The sequence below is a fragment of the Bos mutus genome, chromosome 10, assembly GCF_027580195.1.
Source record: "Bos mutus isolate GX-2022 chromosome 10, NWIPB_WYAK_1.1, whole genome shotgun sequence".
Classification (NCBI taxonomy): Eukaryota; Metazoa; Chordata; class Mammalia; order Artiodactyla; family Bovidae; genus Bos; species Bos mutus.
Window position 1 is genome coordinate 41,415,814 of NC_091626.1, and position 22,782 is coordinate 41,438,595.

General features: G+C 43.0%; 1 pseudogene; it reads right to left on the minus strand.

Moving 5' to 3' along the window:
* On the minus strand, positions 1 to 18,968 carry LOC102272693 (palmitoyl-protein thioesterase 1 pseudogene; annotated as a pseudogene).
* Positions 18,969 to 22,782: the final 3,814 nt, after the last annotated feature.

A 22,782-nucleotide genomic window follows, 5' to 3' on the forward strand; every position in this document is an offset into this window, starting at 1 on the left:
TCACTCAAGGAAGGGTATGATGTGGGCATAAAACCATTCTTCAGACAGTTGGCGATGGTCTCCTTCTAGAGCCAGGTATCTTCCATTGCCTTTAGCCCCAGGCAGTCCTCTGTGTATAGGGTGCTGTCCTGTGAGGGAATGGTTTTCTTGGCTTGGCCACTTCTGTAAAATCCAAACTCCTCAGAATCCATGGGGTCCACAGTGGAATTATTGAGGAATTTCACCGTCACAAACTTCTTCAGGGCCATCAGGTTCTTCTTGGAGGACTCAGTGACGCCTCTCCCTGATTAATATCTGCCCAGAAGATGCTCTGGTTGTGGTACCTGGCCTCCTTTTCGGGCTTGTGCCAGTATCTGCTTGCACCAGGCGTCCTGGCACAGCTTTGTCTGTAAGCCCAACATCCAGTGTTTTTCTGATCAAGTCATAGATGTGAGCGCTTTCTCCCAGGCACCGAGGAAGTCTAAAAACACCTTGATGTTGTCCCCCAGCTGAGATGAGATTGCTCATGGGAGGTGATGGGCATCTCTGAGACACTGCCCATAGAAATTGGCCTCCCTGGGAGGATCCAATAGCATTGTAGCCCTACTGAAACCTAGGATCTTTAGCAAGAATCTTGCAAATTGTTGTTACTTGGAAGCCAAGATTCAAAAAGAAGCCGTTCACCACATCCTCTATCAGCGTCTTACCAATCCCTAAAGATAAGACATAAATTTCAGGTATTTTCTTCTCAACCATTTTTTAAAATATCACCCATGCCTAAGGGATTACAACAGCTATCTCCCATCCCATGCCAGAAATAATGATCATAATGCATCTTACATTCTGATAGTTACAGAGACTGCTTACCACTTTAGACCCATCAGTGGCAGTGGTGCCAGTGGGTCACAATGCCCTAGCACTAGGGGCATGCGGGACCCTGGAAGGAAAATGAGAGCCATGAGCCACCATCTTGATTCAATCACATGACAGCACTCTCAACAGTTTTGTTAAGAACATTTATTTCATTTTATCACTGAGCAAGTTGAGGCTTCAGTTCAGTTCAGTCACTCAGTCGTGTTCAACTCTTTGCGACCCCATGAACCGTAGCATGCCAGGCCTCCCTGTCCATCACCAACTCCTGGAGTTCACTCAAACTCATGTCCATTGAGTCAGTGATGCCATCTAGCCAACTCATCCTCTGTCGTCCCCTTCTCCTCCTGCCCCCAAACCCTCCCAGCATCAGGGTCTTTTCCAATAAGTCAACTCTTCACATGAGGCGGCCAAAGTATTGGAGTTTCAGATTTAGCATCATTCCTTCCAAAGAACACCCCTGACTGATTTCCTTTAGAATGGACTGGTTGGATCTCCTTGCAGTCCAAGGGACTCTCAAGAGTCTTCTCCAACACCACAGTTCAAAAGCATCAATTCTTCGGCACTCAGCCTTCTTCACAGTCCAACTTTCACATCCGTACGTGACCACTGGAAAAACCATAGCCTTGACTAGATGGACATTTGTTGGCAAAGTAATGTCTCTGCTTTTGAATATGCTATCTAGGTTGGTCATAACTTTCCTTCCAAGGAGTAAGCGTCTTTTAATTTCATGGCTGTAGTCACCATCTGCAGTGATTTTGGAGCCCAAAAAAATAAAATCTGACACTGTTTCCACTGTTTCCCCATCTATTTCCCATGAAGTGACGGGACCAGATGCCATGATCTTTGTTTTCTGAATGTTGCGCTTTAAGCCACCTTTTTCACTCTCCTCTTTCACTTTCATCAAGAGGCTTTTGAGTTCCTCTTCACTTTCTGCCATCAGGGTGGTGTCATCTGCATATCTGAGGTTATTGATATTTCTCCCAGCAATCTTGATTCCACCTTGTGCTTCTTCCAGCCCAGCGTTTCTCATGATGTACTCTGCATATAAGTTAAATAAGCAGGGTGACAGTGTACAGCCTTGACGAACTCCTTTTCCTATTTGGAACCAGTCTGTTGTTCCATGTCCACTTCTAACTGTTGCTTCCTGACCTGCATATAGGTTTCTCAAGAGGCAGATCAGGTGGTCTGGTATTCCCATCTCTTTCAAAATTTTCCACAGTTTATTGTGATCCACACAGTCAAAGGCTTTGGCATAGTCGATAAAGCAGTAATAGATGTTTTTCTGGAACTCTCTTGCTTTTTCCATATCCAGCAGATGTTGGCAATTTGATCTCTGGTTCCTCTGCCTTTTCTAAAACCAGCTTGAACATCTAGAAGTTCATGGTTCACATATTGCTCAAGCCTGGCTTGGAGAATTTTGAGCATTCCTTTACTAGCTTGTGAGATGAGTGCAATTGTGCGGTAGTTTGAACGTTCGTTGGCATTGCCTTTCTTTGGGATTGGAATGAAAACTGGCCTTTTCCAGTCCTGTGGCCACTGCTGAGTTTTCCAAATGTGCTGGCATATTGAGGGCAGCACTTTCACAGCATCATCTTTCAGGATTTGAAAGAGCTCAACTGGAATTCCATCACCTCCACTAGCTTTGTTTGTAGTCATGCTTTCTAAGGCCCACCTGACTTCACATTCCAGGATGTCTGGCCCTAGGTCAGTGATCACACCATCGTGATTATCTGGGTCGTGAAGATCTTTTTTGTACAGTTCTTCTGTGTATTCTTGCCACCTCTTCTTAATATCTTCTGCTTCTGTTAGGTCCATACCATTTCTGTCCTTTATTGAGCCCATCTTTGCATGAAATGTTCCCTTGGTATCTCTCATTTTCTTGAAGAGATCTCTAGTCTTTCCCATTCTGTTGTTTTCCTCTATTTCTTTGCATTGATCGCTAAAGAAGGCTTTCTTATCTCTCCTTGCTATTCTTTGGAACTCTGCATTCAGATGCTTATATCTTTCCTTTTCTCCTTTGCTTTTCGCTTCTCTTCTTTTCACAGCTCTTTGTAAGGCCTCCCCAGACAGCCATTTTGCTTTTTTGCATTTCTTTTCTATGGGAATGGTCTTGATCCCTGTCTCCTGTACAAAGTCATGAACCTCCGTCCATAGTTCATCAGGCACTCTATCTATCAGATCTAGTCCTTTAAATCTATTTCTCACTTCCACTGTATAATCATAAGGGATTTGATGTAGGTCAAACCTGAATGGTCTAGTGGTTTTCCCTACTTTCTTCAATTTAAGTCTGAATTTGGCAATAAGGAGTTCATGGTCTGAGCCACAGTCAGCTCCTGGTCTTGTTTTTGCTGACTGTATAGAGCTTCTCCATCTTTGGCTGCAAAGAATATAATCAATCTGATTTCAATGTTGACCGTCTGGTGATGTCCATGTGTAGAGTCTTCTCTTGTGTTGTTGGAAGAGGATGTTTGCTATGACCAGTGCATTTTCTTGGCAAAACTCTATTAGCCTTTGCCCTGCTTCATTCCATATTCCAAGGCCACATTTGCCTGTTACTCCAGGTGTTTCTTGACTTCCTACTATTGCATTCCAGTCCCCTATAATGAAAAGGACATCTTTTTGGGGTGTTAATTCTAAAAGATCTTGTAGGTCTTCCTAGAACCGTTCAACTTCAGCTTCTTCAGTGTTACTGGTTGGGGCATAGGCTTGGATCACTGTGATATTGAATGATTTTCCTTGGAAACGAACAGAGATCATTCTGTCGTTTTTGAGATTGCATCCAAGTACTGCATTTCAGACTCTTTGTTGACCATGATGGCTACTCCATTTCTTCTAAGGGATTTCTGCCCACAGTAGTAGATATAATGGTCATCTGAGTTAAATTCACCTATTCCAGTCCACTTTGGTCCACTGATTCCTAGAATGTCGATGTTCATTCTTTCCATCTCCTGTTTGACCACTTCCAATTTGCCTTGATTCATGGACCTAACATTCCAGGTTCCTATGCAATATTGTTCTTTACAGCATCGGACCTTACTTCTATCACCAGTCACATCCACAACTGTGTATTGTTTTTGCTTTGGCTCCATCCTTTCATTCTTTCTGGACTTATTTCTCCACTGATCTCCAGTAGCATATTGGGCACCTACCGATATGGGTAGTTCCTCTTTCAGTATCCTATCATTTTGCCTTTTCATACTGTTCATGGGGTTCTCAAGGCAAGAATACTGAAGTAGTTTGCCATTCCCCTCTCCAGTGGACCACATTCTGTCAGACCTCTCCACCATGACCCACCTGTCTTGGGTGGTCCCACACGACATGGCTTAGTTTCATTGAGTTAGACAAGGCTGTGGTCCATGTGATCAGATTGACTAGTTTTCTGTGAGTATGGTTTCAGTGTGTCTGCCCTCTGATGCCCTCTCGCAACACCTACTCTCTTACTTGGGTTTCTTTTACCTTGGACGTAGGGTATCTCTTCACGGCTGCTCCAGCAAAGCACAGCCACTGCTCCTTACCTTGGATGAGGGGTATCTCCTCACGGCCACCCCTCCTAACCTTGAAGTTGGGGTTTAGGGAGAATTAAATGACTTGCCTTCTGGCCACTGGGTTAAAGAGAGGAGGTTCCTGTCTTGGCTCTCCATCTGTTGGTCATCTTGTTAACCAATGGTCCTAAACCACGAGATCGTCTCTAGCTCACTGTTGTAAATGAACAGTCTTTTCCAGTTGACCTCTGAACCTCTGAGTGCCCACTCTTTTGAATTGGAATCAGATTTTATTTTAATTTTAGATTTTAAGATCAGGCCCAGCCACGTTTGATTATTGTGCAGTATTTGCTAAAACAGAGTTTTCCACCCACAGTTTGTGTCAGCCTCAATATAGAGAATCAGATTTTTGAAGGTGTCCACAATCGACTTTGCCCTTTGAACTCAAAAGTGCTGCTGGGAGTAACTTTAAAGTGCAGCGGTGGGGTTGGGGGTGTGTGTGTGAATTGGCTACCTGTAGTTCTAGCTGATCACACAGTCTTAAATGCTCACACTTTAAAAATACTGCATATATATTTTAAACTGGTAATGTGTTGTACTTAGCACAAAATTCAAACGGCAGAAAAGAATATTAAGGAAAAGCTTAGTCCCACCTTCACCCTTGAGTGAGCCAGGTAACTGCTATCACCAAAGATATTTTATGAAATGCTTTATGATTACTGCACAATGAGAACCCTTTCCTTCTCCAGCCAATCTGTCTGTATGTTCTGCCTGATGGTAGACTGCATGGTTCAACAGTGGTAAGTGGTTTCCGTAACTATTAGAATATAAGATCTGTTATGATGATAAATTTCTAGTGCTTTTTTAAAGTCAATGTTGGGTGCTTTCTCAAAAAATTGTTTAGTGAAAACTTCTCCCCTTCAAATGTGACCATTTTACAGAACTTTGACCATTTTAGCAAAAGAAAAGTGATTCTGGTGAGCTGAGTGTCTAAAGTAGAGGTTCATTTAAAATTTGGTTTTCTTTCACTTTTGGCTTATTTTTTTTGAATAGGCAATACATTCACATAAAATGTGAAATGCACAAAAGGATGTACACTGAAAAGTTTCTCTGTTCCCAGCCACCACTAGAAACTCCCAAAGTCATTGTTTTTGTATCACCTTCTTACATCTGCCTCCAAAAATATTTAAGGCTTATGTAAGCAGTCATATACACACAAAATTATTTCTATATTATATATATTACATATCTGTCTGCTTATTTAAATCAAAGATGCTTGACCATATGTGTTCATCAAAATCACATGGGCAACTTTTAGATAATCCATGCGCCTGTACCCTCAAGGCCTTATTCACTGTTTGTAACTGTCATTTTAAAAAATTGCCCGTGGTTGTTCTGGTGGGCTTCCCTAGATATGAGCCAGCAGCCTGAGATACAATCACTCAGACCCGGGGAACCCACCGGGAAGCTACGGGGCCCATGCCCAGGCGACTTGGGCAGGAAAACAGCTGCGTGGGTCACTCTGTGAGCAATTGGTTCCACCACCCAGGGTTAAGGGCATCTGCAACCACTCAGCTGATAAGTCTAAAGGTAAATTGTCCCTTAAAAGGCACTGTCTCCAGATTAATAAAATCAGTACTGCAATTACCTGTGTATAAATCACTTAGTTCTCTGGCCTGATTTTTTTAAACACACCCTACTTTTCCCCCTCTGATTTTTATAGTTATTCATCATACAAAACATAGAAAATACAGTAAAGCATCAAGAAAAAGAGGTACCCATAATTACATAGCCTAGAGGTAACTACTGGGAACATTTGCTTTATTTTATTTAGTTTTTAAATTGTGTAAGTAATATATGAACACTTCTGGATTTAAGCAAATCTACCCGGACATTATCTGTATGTATTTAGTATGTAACACTAATACATAAAGGGTAAGGAAGGACTTAAAACACACACATTGTTACATCCAACAAAAATCTACAATGATTACTTAATATCCAACCTATTCTGCACTGACTTTTCCCCAGATGGTCTCAAATTTCTTTTTAGAGTTCATTAGCAACACTTTGACAGACACTCTGCCAGTTTTTGCTCCCTGCTTCTCCCCAGGTGACCGTCTACAATACTTGAATACTGTAAAGTACACACAGCCTTTCCCTCTCTTGTGCTGTGTGCTGTGCTACGTTGCTTCAGTTATGTCTGACTCCTTGCGCCCCTATGGACTGTAGGCCACCAGGTTCCTCTGTCCATGGGATTCTCCAGGCAAGAATACTGGAGTGGAGTTGCCATGCCCTCCTCCAGGGGATCTTCCTGACACAGGGATCAAACCTGCATCTCATCGTTGGCAGGTGGGTTCTTTACCACTAGCACCGCCCGGGAAGCCCTTCCCTCTCCTAACTGTATTTTATACTGGTGTGTCTTACCTTGTAGCTTTGTTTAAATGGTTCCAAGACATTCCAGGGTAGAAATGTTATAACGTAGCAATCAATTTCATAAAGATGGACTTTTAGGTTATCTCCAGTTTTTTATTATTATAAATAATACTACAGCATGTATCTCTATTTCTTGAGAATAAGGCTCAAGATACGAATTTACCGGGACAAAGAAGTCCTCATGTTATAGCCATGAGTTTCGGGAAACAAACTCACTCAGAAGGACAATGCAGATAGTGGAGTGCAGTTTATTACACCGGCGGGCCCAAGGCAGCGTCTCCTCTTAGCCAAGGACCCCGACCAGCATTTGTGAAAATCTTTTATACCCCATGTGTACGTGACTGAACCCACCACCCCAAATTCCTTGAGACTTACATAAACCAAGGAAAATACAATCCCAATAACCCCATCATTCACGTGCTATGTGCTCAGTCAAACAATTAGCCAATAATCAATAACCCCCAGGTTACACTCCGATAGATACAGAAAAATTTATGGCCTGTCTGGAGGAAGGGGTGATTAGTGTGTGTTTTCTCTTAGGCGATGAGTAACCTAGATACGATCTTCAAGGTTCCCCTGTCTGGAGGGGGTCTTATCCTTCTGTTGTTTTCATAGGCACTAAACACAGAGTTCAGAGTCCATTGGAAAGGTGGCTGAGCGTGATCAGCATGAACAGGCCTAAGATGGAGTCTAGGCCCTATGAATTCCTTCTTCACTCACCCTTCTTTCTTTCCCTCCCCCAAGTGATAAGAATGGAGAGCCTAGGAGGAGCCACTCACTGCTGTTTCCCTGCAACGTGGTCATCCTCTGCCTTAGAGCTAAATGTTTAAAAATGTCTTTTATTTATTTATTTGGGTGAGCCAGGTCCCAGTTGCAGCATGTGACATCTTTCAGTTGTGACATGTGGAATCTTAGCTCCCTGACCAGGGACTAAAACCGGACCGCCCATGTTGGGTGCATAGAGTCTCAGCAACTGGACCCCCAGGGAAGTTCCTTATAGCTCAAATTTTTATAGCACACAAAGTAATTTCTTTCTTTATCCAGGGATACTTTGCATCTCATTTGTCTTGGCAGGCTTACATTTTTTAAATGGAGCATTTTATCAAAACAATTGTAGATTTACATACAGTTGTGAGAAACACTATGCAGAGATCCCTTGTATATGTTCCCCCAAGGCTAAATTTAGCAAAACTATCATATAATATCACAACCAAGATGTTGACATTGATACAATTCACAATCTTATTCAGATTTTCCCACTTTTGCTTGTACTTATGCATGTATGTATTAAGTTTTATGCAATTTTATCACATGTGTGGAGTGGTGTATCTACCACTGTATTCGATACTGAATGGTTCCAGTGCCACAGAGAATCTTCATATTGTCTTATTAAAATCATACCCCCTTCCTTCACATTTTAAAAAGACTCTTGATAAATATTCCAAACTACTTCCTGGAAAAGTATTAGCAAAATTGGATATCATTCTAAAAATGTAATATATTAGTGGAGAACAAATTTTTCACTGTCCTACCTTTATTTAACATAAAAGACTTTAACCATCTTTTAATACATTTATTATCAACTTGAGTCTCAAAGAGTATTACCAGTCCTTTCCTAGAGGATATAGGACAGACAGTTCTTTCATTTCTTTGGATATTCAATTCTTCAAAACATTATTGTCAGCAAAAATCAAATCACGGAAGCTGCCAAATGCAATAAGCATACAGACTTCTATCTTTAACAAAGCTGATACTAACTTTATAGAAACTCTTCTCATGGTTTTGAGACAATAGTATTTTCCTTAATGGGGTTTTCTGGCTGAGGGCAGAGTGGAAGACTGCAAACATTATTTCTAAAAGGGATTTGATCTAAATCAAAAGATATTTACCTTTCCTAAGTACAATTCAATGAAAAATCATTTTATTTTCTTTGAGTGGAGGTCACCTCTGGGAGGAGGGGCCCTCACAATCTCTCTCCCTGAGAAAAGAGCTTACTCTTTCTGCTCGTTATTGGTCAGGGTAATCCAAGTCATCATTGCAGCAGGCTCCTTTTGTGGTGTCAGAATTCTTACTGATCTACAGTGAATCAGTGGGATCTACCTTTTATTATAAGCTATCATTTCTCCTAAAGGCAGAGCACTGCTGAACTTGCAATTGAGGAGATTATAAACAACAATATAGGGATGGATTTGGACTAGAAGGAATGTAAAAAACAACATAGGTGGGGATAGGTGGAATTAGAAGGAATTCTGCACAAATACATCAATATAGCATGGGGAGTTACTTGGGCCAGGAATGCAATTTAGGATAAATCGTTCCTCAGTTAGCCTGGAAAAATGAAGACATACAATGCATAGAAGATGCAATTTAATTTTAGCCATGTAGTCATGCACATTTCAGATCTAGAAATCATATACAGAATATAAGCAAAGATCTGACTCTTAAAGACTCTCTTTCTCTCTCTCTTATATATATGTATATGTATGTATGTATATATGTATATATATATACACATTAAATGCATATATCCCTTGCCCCAACAATTCTACTTTGGGGAGTTAATCCTCTGCATGTATTTGTATACATATGAAAGTGACATTTGTGTACAAGGGTATTGTTGCAGCATTGTTTATAATAAGAAAGCTCTTATTTATCAGTCAGCTCTGAATCCAAAGTATGTGAAATGATTACATGAAGTTTGGATTGTGGTTTTTAGCGTCTTTCCATCCAGAGGCAGAACAGAATCTGATCCACTGTTCATTTTTATCCCTTGAACTCACATTGAACAAAGTTCTGAGCTTGGGCAAGTCACCTGATTGGTTCTTACTGAGAATCCTTCAAGGAGTTAGTTAGCTTCTCATTCTAAGACTAGCACATGGCCAGGAGTCGTGTGTTCTCAACTGTCTTTTACATTAGAAGTCTGAGCAGGGAGGTTTGGGGGAATTTGCTGTTTGCTGAAGTGTTCTGTAAGCAGAAGAAGTGAGGGATGCGGAACTGTCCTCATGATTCCTTCCTTCTTACTCTTCCCTCAGGACCAGAAGCAAAAGGCCCCAAATCTACCTTATATAAAAGCCACACAAGGTATTACAATTTGGAATGAAAGTTCAGGCCTGAGTTCTTATGATTTTGAACAGTCTTAAGCAACATTTGTGTTTCACAGTCTGTTTTAAAGACATTTAATTGCTCTCATAATTTGTGGTGTACTGAGTTTTGGTAAAAATTAACAGTTAAAAATATATCTTTATCTACATATATAGAGCCAAAAGAATAAGGGTAGGCATACTGTCTGTAATGATTATTTGAAATATCCTTGAAATGTTACAACTAAAGTTTTCAGGAAAAGAAAGATAAAAGTGAAGGATGAAATAAAGGGATCATTGCTTTCATCTAATCAAAGCTGGCCTGAAATTTTGCATCTTTATTTCTCTGTAATTTGTAGGCCTTCTGTGTTCTAGATCAGGACTTGGCAAACTTTTTCTGCAAAGGGCCTGATAGTAAATATTTTAGGTTTGACAGGTTACATGATTTCTGTTGTGGCCACTCTTTATAGAATGAAAGCTGCCCTAGACAACGCATAAGTGAATGAGTGTGGCTGTGTTTCAGTATGAATTTATCTAACGACACTGAAATTTGAATCTCATACAATTTTTATGTGAATATCTAATATTCACATATAATTTAATGCCTTTTGGTTTTCCTTCATTAAAAATGTGGAAATCATTCTTAACTCCAGGATCTTACAAAAGCAGATGGTGGGCAGGATTTGGCCAGCAGGTAATCTTGGGCCAATAACGTCAAAATATGCAATATACAGTGGGCTATGGCGCCATTTTGAGCCCTCACCCTTATTCAGCAACCCATTTTGCTGTCCAGAGGCTCTGTGGGTCAAGGGGTCTCTGGGCTTGAACTCGTGGTAAAATAATAATTTGGGGAATAATTGTCACATTTGTGTTTTGCTAAGTTGTCGTATTCCCACTCCCAAGAGTGGCATCATGCTTGGAAACTCATCTCCTCGTGTGATTATAGTACCAGAACAAAAACTTTAGAACTTTTCTCTTGTGATGGTACTTTTAAAGATTTTGGCACATAATGAGCATTCAGTGAATGCTAGCTCATCACCGTCATTCCCCAACTGCCTATAGTAGAACTTTCAAGCATCACAAAGTTTTAGGGTGGATGCCTCAGAGCTCATTCCTTGCAAGTCATTCATTTTATAGATAAGGAAACTGGAGGAGCTCGACTGACTTGTCCCGAGTCACACAACTGTTAGTGTCAAGGCTGATGACAAACTTTTCTCCTTGAACATCTCAGGGTGAGTATATCTTTTTGGAACTCTTTCAAAGGCTGGAAACTCTTTCAAACTCTTGCAACTGAAGAGTGATATGGTAAAAGGAACATTGTCCAAGATCCCAAGGCAACTTAAAAGCAGCTCAAGTCCATTGCTTAGCTGCCGGGGTCCAGCCCCACTGGATCCAGGGAATTCGAAGCAGGGACAGCGTCGGCGAGGGTCAGGAAACAATTGCTTAATTAAACGTTAATTAAGGATATAAATAGTGGTTAAATAAGGATAGCTCAGTGAGGAAATTTAGTGGAGAAAAGAGGCTGAATAACTTGGTTTACGTGGAAAGCTAATAAAATTCCAAAATAAGGAATTTGCATCACCTGCGTAGGCCGCAGGCGTCCTCCCGTTCTCCCGAAGGAGAGGAGACACTAAGGCCTCCCTGGTCAGATCTTAGAAGCCCAGGCAAAATTAGTAGGCTTGACGAGCCTCCGCTCCCCAGATGGAAATTCAGCCAGAAGGTGAGAGAAAGAATGACATGGAGAGACCAAGTTTCGGTGAACAAAAGGGCGTATTTTATTTTCCAAAGTAGTTTTATACCTTAAGTTGTGCATAGAGGATAATGGGGGAAGGGGTAGAGTCATTCAAGGACAGCAGTTCCTGATCCTAATTGAAGCCAGGCTTTCAAACTTATCACATGCAAAAGTTTAGGTGATTTACATCATCTTCTGGCCAGGAGGCCTGTTACCATTTTAAGATCCTTTCTTCAGAAAACTTATTTTTCTCTAAAGGTGATTATTCTAAAGTCAGGCGCCACCCTCCAAAAGGTAGATAAAGTTGCATTCCTATAGGGCAAAGGTGTGGTGGGCTATAACAAGAAAAGAATTAACTCAAGGGTCCAAGGTTACAAACATTAAAGCTACTGCTTACATTTCTATACACCAATTATATCAATCAATACACAGCCAGGGACACAGTAGGTAAGGGATATGGAGACTTAGCAGCAAACATTGGCCCAACAAGTGAAAAACCCTTCACCAATACAATTTCTAATCAATCTTTTAACTGCTCAAAGGAATCTGTATTTAGACAGTTTAGAACATCTCATGCCTCTCACAGTTGGGAGGCTCTGAACAATCACATGTGGCCGGAAAAACCTATCCAGGCAGGCTAGAGGAATTCCGAAGGAGTTTGTAGGTTGTAACACTGTCACACCCAGGAACTTTATTAACTGGAGCTGTAAGTTAACTCTTTTTTCAGAGAGAGGTAGTGGGGGACAGCCCCCCTTAAAGTCAGAGGTGTAGGTGAGAGCACAAAGCAGAAAGTAGGCAGATTCTGGTTTTGGGGGTAGATGCTTGAGAATTTCCAGGGGGACTCCTGAGGCTCGATCCCGCCTTTGCGTATGCCAAGCCTCCTTCCTCATGACCTTTGCCACGGGCAGAGTTCCTCACGCTGGCTCCCGGCACTTAGCCTTCTCTGAAACTGTCAAGAGCAAAACTACAAAGCTAAGGTAATCAAAATGGCATGGTATTGGCACAAAAAACAACAGAGATCCTGGAAATAAGTCCTCACACCTATGGTCAATCAAGCTTCAACAAAGGAGGCAAGAATATACAATGGGGAAAAGAGTCTCTTCAGTGAGTGGTGTTGAGAAAGCTAGATAGAGGCAAGTAAATCAACAAAGTTAGAACCCACCCTCACATTGTATGCAGAAAACAAACTCAAAATGGTTTAAAGACTTATAAGGTGACTCCATACAACTCCTAGAAGAGAACACAGGCAAAACATTCTTTGACATAAATCATACCAATGTTTTCTTAGGTTGGTCGCTTAAGGCAATAGAGATAAAAGCAAAAGTAAACAAATGGGACCTAATCAAATTTATAAGTTTTTCCACAGCAAAGGAAACCATAAACAAAATGAAAAGACAACCTATGAAATGGGAGAAAATATTTACAAAAGAGGTTTCATTTCTAGGATATTCAAACAGCTCATAGAAGTCAATAACAAAATATAGCCCAACAGAAAAATGGGCTGAAGACTTAAATAGACATTTCTCCAAAGAAGGCCAACAAGCACGTGAGAAGATGTTCATCACTGCTAATATTAGAGAAATACAAATCAAAATGACAGTGAGGTACCACCTCACACCAGTCAGAATGGCCATCTTTAAAAAGTCTACAAATAACAAATGCTGGAGAGGGTGTGGAGAAAAAGGAACTCTCCCACGCTGTTGATGGGAATGTAAACTGGTGGAGCCACTATGGAAAATAGTATGGAGGTTCCTCAAAAGACTAAAACTAGAGTTGCCATATGATCCAGCAATCCCATTCCTGGGTATATATCTGGATGAAACTCTAATTCAATAGGATACATGCACCATTATGTTGATAGCAGCACTGTTTACAATAGTCAGGACATGGAAGCAGCCTAAATATCCATCGACAGATGAGTGAAGAAGATGTGGTATATCTGCACAGTGGAATACTACTCAGCCATAAAAAGAACGAAATAATGCCATTTGCAACGACATGGATGGATCTAGAGATTATCATACCAAGTGAAATAAGTCAAAAAGGAACAACAAATTCCATATGATATCACTTATACATGGAATCTAAAATATGACACAAGTGAACTTGTCTATGGAGCAAAAACAGACTCACAGACGTAAAAACAGACTTGTTGTTGCCAAAGGGGAGGGAAGCTGGGAGATGGATCAATTAGGAGTTTGGAATTAACTAGATGCAAACTATTATATATGTATAATGGATAAACAGCAAGGTCCTACTGTATAGCACAGGGAACTATATTATCCTGTAATAAACCCTGGTGGAAAACAATATATATATATATTGTTGTGTATGTGGGTGTGCGTGCATCTGCATGCTCAGTCATGTCCAACTCTTTGAGACCCCATGGATTGTAGCCCACCAGGCTCCTCTGTCCATGGAATTCTCCAGGCAAGAATACTGGAGTGGGTTGCCATTTCCTTCTCCAGGGGATCTTCCTGACCCAGAGGTTGAACCTGCGTTTCTTGTGTTTCCTGCATTGGCAGGCAGATTCTTTACCATTGCTCTTCCTGGAAAGCCTATATATGTATGTATGTGTGTGTGTGTATGTGTGTGTGTGTGTATATATATATATGTATAAAAAACTGAGTCACTTTGCTGTAAAGTAGAAACTAACACAACATTGTAAGTCAATTATACTGCAATAAAATTTTTATTGCAGTATAATAAATTAAAAAATAAAACTCTCCAGAGGATAGCATAAATCACATAATAAATCATATGAAAAGTGAAAGTTGCTCAGTCATGTTCGACTCTTTGTGACCCCATGGACTGTATAGTCCATGGAATTCTCCAGGCCAGGATACTGGAGTGGGTAGCCATTCCCTTCTCCAGGGGATCTTCTTAATCCGGGGATCAAACCCAGGTCTCCCGCATTGCTGCTGCTGCTGCTAAGTCACTTCAGTCATGTCTGACTCTGTGTGACCCCACAGACGGCAGCCCACCAGGCTCCCCCATCCCTGGGATTCTCCAGGCAAGAACACTGGAGTGGGTAGCCATTCCCTTCTCCAGGGGATCTTCCCAACCCGGGGATCGAACCCAGGTCTCCTGCATTGCAGGTGGATTCTTTACCAGCTGAGCCACAAGGGAAGCCTGTAAACAATAATAAAATCTCTTGCCTTCATCTACCACATCCACAGTACTTCCAACTGCCCAAGAACACCCCTCCCTATCATTCAAGCTCTCCACAAGTATTACTTGTTTCTCCCTCTTCTCACTCACTCCTCTAGGAGAAAAGATCCTCCTTGTTTGGGAGAGGGAGGCAGAGGGGAAGTCTTTTGCCATTTGCAGGCTTGGTTTTGGCAGGTTGGCAGAGGAGCCAACGCTGTGGACACTTTCATGATAAGACCCTATCACATCCTTAGAAAGGTAGCTGGGGGTGAGAGGGAGTGATGACGGGTGGGGGCATATATGCCCAGAGTGGGAATTTTCCATTAAACACTCAAGGAAAAAACATTGACTTGCAAGTTGTGAGACAATGATGAAAAGATGTTGAGAAAGGAAAACTGTGGGGTACAGAGAAGGTGGTCAAAGAGAGATACGTGTTTCACAGGCTGGGTCCCTCAGCAAATGACAAAAGGCCCAGTACCTCCCCCACCATAGCTTAGGACTGGGCTGCACTTCTGTACACCCTCCCAAGTTCTCTCCCATCAGCTTTTGAGTTGGCGCTGCTAGATGAAGCCTTTCCCTGCCATACATGAGTATGTCTTACTGGGTCTCTCAGTTCTGCTTCTTTCCCAAGTAAACCTGAGATTTGGATCTGGTCATCCTGGCTTTTTGAGTGGTCATCCAGTCTTGTTGAGCTGGAGCACTTAGTGGCCAAGGAGGGATGAATATCCAGGACACCTGTGGCTAATCAGGGTGGGTCCTGCTCTCCAGTGATCCTGTGGGGTGCTGACCATGCTGTGCTGGGTCCACGGAGGTCTATGGAGGGAATATGTGTTGAATTACTGCAGCTCGAATTACTGTTGAATTACTGTCCAGACTTTCTGGAGGATTTGGATGGAGTTGGAATCATACAGTCTATAGTTCTCTGTTTCTGTCTATATGAAAGAACTATGAAGGACTGAATCACATGTACCCTTCCCAGAATATATGAGTTTTCAAATGAAATGAAAGCCAACAAGCAAATGCACACATTCTGCAGATAAATGAGTAAAGAGCTTTTATCTAGTCTTGTAATTAAGGATTAAAATGTTCTACCCTCACACAAAACCTGCATGTCTCATCCGGACTAATTATAAAAGTCATCACCATCATGGCTGAGCCAGGGCTCCTTCCATCCAGGGAGAGAGGCTCACAGATCACCATGTGGCAGATGTGTAAGACTGAGGACTGTCTCCTGGTCAGTCAGTCTGACACCCTACTGAACTGAGGTTGTTAAGTGGCTGGCCTTGTGGAGGGAACAGTCCCCCAGGCGGACGCGGAATGAAGAAAAGATGGGTTCAAGGCACATGTAGCAATCTGAGCAAGGAACATGTCTCATAAGGGCCCACTATGTTCATTTCTTCATCCATTCAACAAACCTTTAATCAAGTTAAATGTTTGTTTATGACCTATGCCCCAGGCATGGGTCTAGACTCCAGGGGTAGAGCAGAAAAGAAAGCAAATTCCCACCTTTTGTGGAGGATGTCTTCCAGTGGGAAGAGAGAATGCAAACAGCTGACTCAGGTACATCATAGGGCTGAGTGAGAAGGGCAGGGAGGGAGAATGATGAGAAGATTGCTGTTTGGGGTAAGTGTCCGGGGAGATCTTTCCAAATCTGTGGCAACCGAACAGAGTGAAGGGAGAGTGACAGGCAAGAGGATCCCGGGGTGGGGGGGAGAGACTTAGAGGGAGCTGGAGTGCCAGGGCCTGTGGTGGGGGTACATTTGCTTTTGGTGTATTTGGGCAGCAGAGGATGAGACAAAGAATGAGATGGTTGGATGGCATCACGGATTCAATGGACATGAACTTGGGCAAACCCCGGGAGATGGTGAAGGACAGGGAAGCCTGGCGTGCTGCAGTCCATGGGGTCACAATGAGTTGGACACAACTGAGTGACTGAACACCACCACCAAGGATGAAGCAGTGTGTCTGTAGTCCAGGGACAGAGAGGTGGGAGGTGGGGTCGGTCTGAGGGCCATTTAGGACTTTCACCAAGTGAGATGGGAGCCCTTAGAGAGGGTTGAGCAGTGAAGTGACCAGATCCAGGGGGCAGGGCTGTTCTGGGGAGAATGGAGGGAAGGGGAAAGCTGGGTGTAGCTGGTGGCTCATTGGCTGCTGGTTTCTGACGGTGGTTTGCACCAGGGTGGTTTTGGCAGGGTGTGAAAAGTGGAAGATTATGGATAATTTTAAGGGGGAGCCCAGAACACCTGTTGACAGGCTGCCTGCGAGATGTGAGAAAAGAGAAGACACCAAGGACGACTTTAAGATTGTTATCCTGAGCTCCTGGGAGAATGGAGTTCCAGCTGAGGCTCTAGAAGGGATACAGCTAAGTGAGGCTGAGCCAAGGGCTGGGGGCATGGAAGCAAGAAAAACGAGTGCAATTGTTGATGAATTTCCTTGCTTGCTCTAATGAGGAGGAGGTTGCAACTGGTAGGCAGACTTGACTGGTTTGGTTCTCATAGTATTTATTAAATAACTGAATCAATAACTGAATTCGCTGCTGAGGTTTAAAACTCATGGCATTTTATATAAAAATCTGGATTTCCTGCTCTTTTAGAAAAGTGGCAGTTCTGGCAACCCAGATAACAGCTGATTGGCCTCGAATGACAGCTGGTGCCTCTGGCAGGGCGTGCCCTGTTCAGTGGACAGTCGTGCCCTCTCCTCCCTATTATCTTACCATTGAGGCTACCTGTCCTGTGCCCAGTCTCCTCATCTGAAAGTAGGAATAACAGCAGTACCTACCTCCTGGGGTCGTTAGGAAAATTGACTGAGATAATTCATGTGAAACACTAGCATAGTATCTGTTAAATATTCAAAAAACACTTGCTATTATTACTGTTATTACTATCATTGTTATTATTATTAGCTGTCTGGTCTTACAGGGCTTTGAGTTTTCAGAAAGCTGGAAGGGAATTCTGACAGGAGCTGACGGGTGAGTGAAGCTTCCCTTCATAAATGACACCAGCAAACCCCAAAGCAGGATGGGAGGCAACACAAGCTCCCAGACACAGAGGAAACAGTGTCTGCCCAGGTGCTATCAGCCCCACAGATCAGGGTTCATTACTCTTCTTCCGCAGAGCTCGGCACGGTGGCCTCGATCACCCGGTGACTCATCTAACAGCCCCTTGAGTTTGCCCAGCTTGTGGCATCACAAATTACATTTGCAGCCTGCTTATCAGGCAAGCTAGGAAATTAAACCTAAACGGCTATGGTGTTGCTAAGTAATATGGCTGCGTACACAGACACCCGAGGCTCAGACCGTCACAGCCCCATTAAAGCATCATTTCCCACTGTGGTTAATAAGGTTTGAAACCTTCAAAGGAAACCTGCTGTTCTTTTTTAAGGTCAGAAAATGGGGTAACTTGGTTATAAGCAAGAGATAGAATTTCCCTTCCTAGATGCTAGGGGGGTGTGTGTGTGTGTGTAGTGTTCAAGATACCAGTCTCGTGGCTGATTGAGGCAGAGGGTGGGGGGATATCAGAGACAGCCATCTTGTCCTCAGGACCCCTCTGCTCTGGACCATGAGTGTGCTGTGGGCTAAGTCGCTTCAGCCATGCCCGATTCTTTGAGACCCTCTGTCCATCAGATTCTCCAGGCAAGAAAACTAGAATGGATTGCCGTGCCCTTCTCCAGGGGATCTTCCTGACCCAGGGGTTGAACCCGTGTCTCTTCTGTTTCCTGAACTGGTAGGTGAGTTCTTTACCACTAGTACCACCTGAGCCAAGGGGGCCTGGTCAAATCCACCTCTGTGTCTGGCACCTGGACCCCCGGAAGTGTTTTCAGAGTGGCTGTTGGCTTCCCTCTGCCTGGGAATACTTCTCAGTGGATAATGGGAACATTCCGGGTGATTTCTCCCTCAGGGCAGTTTCTTCTTTAGGGGGCTTTTCTCTTTCTGCAACGGGGCCCTCGAGCCCAGAGTGGAATCCTGGCCCTTGGGGGACCTGGGCAGCTGAGCCGGACCAGGGCTTCCTTTCTCCACTACTCTCCAGTTAAACATCTGTGTCCGATTCCGGGTTTGTCTTCTTGTGGACTCACCAGGTTTAGAGCTTGAGGGCACAGCTTCAGAGCGAGGCCAAAGCTCCATGGCTGCCTTAGTTTACCAGGTAGGGACTTAGGGTGAGTATCTTCACCCCCGTGCAGCTCTTCTGAGACCCCATAGTTTCCTGCGGGCAGGAAAGCTGTCCAACACATCTGGGCCATGTGGTCAGGGGGCTGGGGCACCTGGAACCCTTGGACCCTCCCCAGCTCCGATTTCTGGGAGGACTCCTTTCATCTGCTCTGATCTAGACTCATGGGACGGGGTCAGTCAGTCAGTTTAGTCGCTCTGTCGTGTCCGACTCTTTGCGACCCCATGGACTGCAGCACGCCAGGCTTCCCTATCTATCACCAACTCCTGGAGCTTGCTCAAACTCACGTCCATTGAGTCAGTGAAGCCACCCAACCATCTCATCCTCTGTCGTCCCCTTCTCCTCCTGCCTTCAATCTTTCCCAGCATCAGGGTCTTTTCCAATGAGTCAGTTCTTTGCATCAGATGGTCAAAGTATTGGAGCTTCAGCTTCAGCATCAGTCTTTCCAATGAACATTTCACAATTCCTCTTGAACTCCACAATGCCTCTTGAAGATTCATTCAGATAGCCTGGGCCTCACAGGACTTCTGGTTGCTGAGAAGCGGGTGGGGTTCATAGGCCCCCTGGAAAGAGATGCCTGCCTCTCAGAGGATGCAGCCAGATCTGAGGTCCATCCTGCCCTCACTGTTGATAATCTGCCCTAGCCTGTCCTGTCTTTACCAAACAGAGGCAAGCAGAATGCCAAATTCCTTCTGGCATTTGTTGTGTGATATGAGACTTGGCTGTGCCCAGAGGGGACAAAGACTTTCAGAGTTGGAATCAATCAAACTTTCCATAAGGATGCATTCTTTCCACCTTTGGGGCCAGCTGCAGGCTTGGCTGCAGCCCTGGGCCATCTCCCTGGGGAAGAGCTGTGTTCCTCTAGAACCAGATGGCCCTTGGGGACTACCTGGGCTGGTCATTGGTCTGATGATGTTTCTGACACTCCCATCCCACCCTCACATACCACACCAAGAAGCACTTCACCAAACGGGTCTGATTTCAGGTCAGCCTTTTATCAAATAGTTGAGTTTAGATATTGACTTTCAATTGTTAACCACCAGTACATCCCATTTTGTAGTGCTTTGCAAACCTGGTGTGGCTGTGAACTGTGATTTGTTTCATAGGAATGTACCGTGGTGCTTGTGTTTCATTGGTTAGTTCTCATGTAACTATTTTGCCAATTGTTTTCACTACTAAATGGCTACTTAATAAGTTAAATCAAGAGGTACCTGATTTCTATCTCCTTTTTCACTGTTCCTAGGGAAGAAAATTCTGATCGTATTTAAACAGCACCCATTTTATTTCTCTGGAGAGTGAACATTTGCTGTGTTGAATAAGTGCTTTATGCTTTATGTTGTTCCTGATGCTGGAAAGACTTCCAAAGTGTGATTTAGCTCCAAGCTAAGTGTCTCTATGGCTCTGCTGACCTTCTGGATATCGGTGACTTGTTAAGCACATACATCTGCCTGTCTATGTACTTGCCCATTTCTGAGATCTTCAACTGCAACTGAATTTCCTGGACTGGTATAAGGACAAGGGGAAGGGACTGGAGACCACTGCCCCATCTGGCAGGGTCCCTGGATAGGACAAGAACAGCTTCTGGTCATCTCAGTTTTCCCAGGGCCTTCAAGTCACTACTCTCACCTGTGGATAGCAGCATGCTGGTGGAGCAGCCTTGCATTCTCGAGACAGTCCCACCTCATCTAGAACTGTTTCTATTACTATCTCTGTTGGAATATCCTGGCCAGGTCTAGGGTACCCACCCTTCTCCCTTTCCTTCAAAGAGAAGACAGCAAGAGTCTTAAATATGGTGATGTACCTAACATCACCTTCATCATAACAGTGAAAACCTTTTACAAAATTCAGATTATAAATTATTGCATATTCATGGTGGAAAATACTGAAAAAATAGAGAAGTACTACAAAAATGTAAAAATTACCGATGCATATGTGCTTCATCATGTCCTAGAGTCAGAGGACTCCATAGGATTCTCCAAGCAAGAATATTGGAAAGGGTTGCCATGCCCTCCTCTAGGGGATCTTCCTGACCCAGGGATTGAACCTATGTCTCATAGGTCTCCTGCAATGGCAGGCAGGTTCTTTACCACTAACACCACCTGGGAAGCCCCATAACCCAATGTTAACCCATTAGGTAACCAATAATAACTTTTTCAAACATCTAGCTCAGAATCAGAATATATATATATATGTGTGTATATATATATATATACACACACATACATATATATACTCACACGTAGGTATATATGTATATATATATATAGTTGTTATTTTTGTTCAGTTGCTCAGTCATGTCCAACTCTTTGTGACCCCATGGACTATAGCATACTAGGCTTCCCTGTCCTTCACCATCTCCCAGAGCTTGCTCAAACTCATGTTCATAGAGTCTGTGATGCCATCCAACCATCTCATCCTCTGTCGTCCCCTTCTCCTCCTGCCTTCAATCTTTTCCAGCATCAGGTCTTTGCATCAGGTGGTCAAAGTAATGGAGCTTTAGCTTCAGCATTAGTCCTTCCAATGAATATTCAGGATTGATTTCCTTTAGGATTGACTCATTTGCTCTCATTTATATACATACATATATATATATATATATAATTTTAAACAATGGGATCATACTGTCTTGTACCTGCTTTTCCCATTAAACATTGTAATATAAACATTTTCAGATGTCATCAAATTACTTTACATCATCATCATTCATTCATGATATGAACACATTCTGATTTATTTAACCAGTTTCCCATTACGTGAACTTTAGGTTGATTCCTATATATATGTATTTGCCATTACAATCATTGCTGTAATGAACATCCTTGAGGTTTCCTCTTTATGTAAGGTTTAGCACATTTTATAAGACTTTGATTGATATTCCTAAATTATGTTCCTGAAAGTACATATTCCCAACCAGCTGTGTATAGATGCTTTTTACTGCCATTTAAAATGTACTTGTCAATTTTATAGGTGAAAAATGAGCATCTCCTTGTTAATTTTAATATCTTGGATTCCGCGAGGTTAAACATTCTCCTTGTGGTTAATTGGCTGGCAGAGAAATCTTGTGCTCCCTTGCTCCCAGAAGATGGAATTTAAGTGTCATTAGTTATCACTTAGCAAGATGAAATTGGGGCGTGCTGCCAGGGAGCTGAGGGCACTTAAAGTAGTTGCTATTAGCCTTCAGAGCCTAAAACCAATCTTCCTAAGTGTCTGTTTTCAATCATCCCTGAGTGGGCCTCCTAATCTGAGGGCAGAACTGGATGGAGCATGATGTGGGAAGCAAGGGGCTTGGGGTGGTCTTGGGATGCAGGCAGGGTGCCTGGCTAACCAATAGATTGGTTTTCTACACCCCCAGTCTTTCCCCTTCTTATTCTCCTCATTCAGGGAGAAAATCATATGTCAAAAACCTTTCATTGTGTTTTGAGGTGTCTGTTCCTTTAATGATGGGGTAACTAGAGCGTTTGCAGTCAGGGTTGATATTTTGAATCTGAGGTTGGTGGTTACTCTGTCAAGTATTTAATAGGTAGTTTAGGACAGCTGTGTATGGATATCAGGGTTCTAGTATTTCTAGGTATGCAGGTCTGCAGGCCCAAGTGAGAGGAGAGGTCAGATTAAAGGCAGGAGAAGAAGGGGATGACAGAGGATGAGATGGTTGGATGGCATCACGGACTCAATGGACATGAGTTTGAGCAGACTCCTGGAAGTGGTGAAGGACAGGAAAGCCTGGGGTGCTGCAGTCCATGGGGTCACAAAGAATTGGACACGACTGAGCAATTAAACAACAACATTGTGGGTATGAGATGTGCTCTGAATCAGATCTATAACCTGGAACATGTAACATGCAATGTGTGGGGAGAATCAGGAGTCCTGGGGCGGTGTGGCTGGGCTTG